The 3327-nt window shown below is 33.2% G+C and overlaps 1 long non-coding RNA gene across 2 annotated transcripts; it reads left to right on the top strand.

Annotated features, from left to right (window-relative positions):
- Positions 1-336: 336 nt before the first annotated feature.
- LOC107899660 (uncharacterized) lies at positions 337-2960 on the top strand. Of its 2 annotated transcripts, XR_005912036.1 has the most exons (3): positions 337-382; positions 1508-1585; positions 2608-2960. It is a non-coding gene; the product is annotated as an uncharacterized lncRNA (long non-coding RNA). The 2 variants fall into 2 exon arrangements; XR_005912035.1 differs by lacking the exon at positions 337-382 and having other exon boundaries at positions 434-1585.
- The last annotated feature ends 367 nt before the right edge of the window (positions 2961-3327 follow it).

Raw genomic sequence — 3327 nt, 5'->3', positions numbered from 1 at the left:
TTCACGTTTTCACATCTTCTTCCAGCCAAATCGATTCGCCTTCATCTTCTTTCGGCCAAAGGTATGCTGACAGCCAAAGGGCTTCACCATTCTTCCAGTTCTTGCAGCGACTGAGAAACAGTAGCGGGAAGGGAGGTAATCTTTTTTTGCCCTCATAAAGCTTCATCCTCTCCGACGTTTCCCTTCCATTGATTGCAGAGGTAATCTTTTTACTTCTCTTCTTCATTGATTTTTCCCTCTTACGTTTGGGAACTTAAAATCGATTTTTGCCCTCAGCTCCATCTTCTCATACGTTTTTGCTCTTCATTTTATCAGGACCCAAAAATTTCATCACTCTCACATATTTGACCTTCCAGCACCGCCGCCTGCGCCTCTACTACCAGTGAGAATACCTTGTCTCCTTTCCTTTAATTTCTATGCTTTAGATGTTTATCTATGTTTCCCGATTATCCTAAATTTTTGTGTTTTTAATTTATTTAGTTTAAAATTTCGATTTAGTGCATTCCATTGTTTGAAATTGAGTTAGAATTGTCTTCTAAAGGCTGAGACTGATCTAATTAGCTTTTCATCACCTGATCAAAAGAGCAAAATTCTCTGAGGGACAAGGTTTTAGTAACATAAAAGGAGAAAGAATGTTAAAAGTCCTGGCATGCATAGTCATATATCATTTAAGTTTCATCTTAGGCCCTAAAGAATGTTAGGTCCTCTGACATGCTAAACTATTTCCATTTGATCAACTAGCATAGATGAATATGCAAAGAAGCTTTCTTCTTTTATGCTAAATTATTTCCATTTGTCACCATGTGCATGGTTTATGCTAATATCTTTTATCTTTTAAGTATAATTTAAATCTAGGGCCTTAACGTAAGGTAAAGTGCCCTATTATTTGAGTAGTTTTGTTGCTGCTTCTGTTGTCATTTAAAAATATGATTTCCAAAGGCAAGTATTAATATGACCATGGTCCTCTCCTGCTATTGAATTGAAGAAATAAAAGAAAAAGGAAAGTTTGACTTATGAGGACAGAGCAGGGCAGATTCTTAGAGTAACCTTTGGGTATATGCTCATGAGGATTTGTGTTGAAATATTGCATTCTTTAAGTTTTTTGTTTTGTTTCTCCCACAGAGCTCTCTAATTGAATGATAGCTTGGCTTTGGCTACAAAATGAATCAAGCTATGGATAGGCACGTTTAATATTAAAGAGGTTTGCACAAAAAGCAAATCCTATCAAGTCTATTTCATTTACTGTTAAACTAATTAAATACTATATCAAAGGGATCTTAAATTTCACCAATCTTCAGCCTTAGCGCATGAGAGTTTTGTTACTTTAAGTCAATGACAAGGTGTCCCTATATAGACAGATAAACTAATATAGGGCAGCAAAAGAAGAAAAACAAAATGTAATTGACTATAAAACCTGTTTAGATCTCCTTGGATGTCTCCTCTTTTTCAAATGCAGCTAAAATTTATTGTCAATATTTACATCATCTTCCTCTTTTATATTTTGCAGATAGAGCCAATCCCAAGAGGAAATCTGCCTCCTGGTTTTGATCCTATTGAAGGTTGCAAGCTTATCAGAAAGGAAAAGGTATTATTTTCAAGATTTTCCCTTTTCTTTTTTTTCCTTTATTAAGCTGAGTGTGCACTACAATTTTAAAGCACAAGTTTGAATGAATTGCTTCTATTTTTCTTGTTTGTATTCATGTTACTTTGGTTATCCTTTGTTTTTCTTATCCTTTGTTATATTGTATCATAATTCAACATTATGTCGTTTACGTCGATTCAATATATGCCTTACATGTTCATTGTAAGACAGAATCTGTTCCCCGTTTACTATTTGGTTTTGTTTGAAACATATTTGTACCATGGGGTTGCGACGAAGATTTTATTTTCGTGTTTAAACCGTTTGCAACAATGTTTTCATTAGAGCAAGTTTTCATGTCTGCTGATAGAGAACAATTTGTAATGCTTTCACTTGATGACTTGTTTACACCGTTGCTCGTACAAATCGTATATCGGTTTTATCTTATCATCTAGTATAGGTTTCAGCTTCTTCTATTGCAGCTTTCAGTTGTATGACCTTAGTCTAGGCCTATAGGGTTCTCACTTTTGTGGCATATTAGGCATGTTTTTTTCAATAGGCTGTTAATTTTCAAACTCGGATGAAGTTGGAAGCTATGAAGCTTTCTACATGTTCACTATGACACTGCACTATGGTCAGTTAGAACCCAATTCTGCTTCTTTGCTTGCTTTATATGCAGCTTGAAATCGCAATCAAGTTTTTGTCGTAAAGTTGCACCATGTTCATTCTTGTAGAATCAAACCTCTGTTCAATAGGCCTAGATAATTATCCTTTGTTGCAATGTTAGTGTCTTAAGGTTTGGGTATATGCTATCTGGTTTGCTTATCCCATGCAAAAACATGGTCTTATTACATTTCGCAGCATGGGATTCACATTCTGTTGCTTGTTCATGGATTATACTACCTATTTTTCAACCCGATTCTTATCATTTTTGTTCCTGCATCAATAATCAAATCAGTCTGTTAACATGCTCAGAACCCTTTCAATGCCACACTATGGGGTTTAAATTAATGCAGATGCAGATGCAGATGCAGATGCAGATGCAGTCCTGAAAATCGTGAAGATGCCCGAGTCTGAAAGACTCAAGATAGCTACAGCAGCAAGGAGAAGAGCTAGCAGATTTTCGGAGCAAAGATTTTACGATGATCTCAAAGCCGCAATCCGACCAATTATATGCGGTTCTTCCTAGTTATAGGATTGCATTAGAAGATCACACTGGCATAGAAAACAATAGTTATACTTGTTCTTGTTTATTGGGGTTCTTCACCCTTTCGATCCAATCATTAGAAAAAGCTTAGTTTAGATTTGTCAACAAAATAGATATACTCTTAATTTTGATTTGAAAACATACTTGAAGGAATTGAGGATCATGTTTGGTTCATTGGATTGCTCATTCAATTACTGCCCTATTTTAAGATCATCATTTTATAATTTTTTTTAAATAGAGTAATTAAAAAGTAAATTTACTAATAATTTAATAATCTTGACCGTAATTTACTTTATATTTAAAAATATTGTTTATAACATAAAGTATTGTTTAATATTAAAAACAATGGACTAATGTTAGAAAATGGTTTCAAAGGCACAAAATCAATATTATTATCGTACTAATATTGCAAACAATATTTAAATTTCTCTAAATTAAATGAAAAAATTAATATAAGAATATTGATTATTAAGAATTTTATTAAATTATATATTTTAATTAAAATATATTTAATAATAATTATGTTAAAATATGATTAAAT

This window comes from Gossypium hirsutum, chromosome D04 (assembly GCF_007990345.1).
Source record: "Gossypium hirsutum isolate 1008001.06 chromosome D04, Gossypium_hirsutum_v2.1, whole genome shotgun sequence".
Classification (NCBI taxonomy): Eukaryota; Viridiplantae; Streptophyta; class Magnoliopsida; order Malvales; family Malvaceae; genus Gossypium; species Gossypium hirsutum.
The sequence above is the reverse complement of the archived record's forward strand: the minus strand, read 5'-3'. Positions and strand labels throughout refer to the sequence as shown.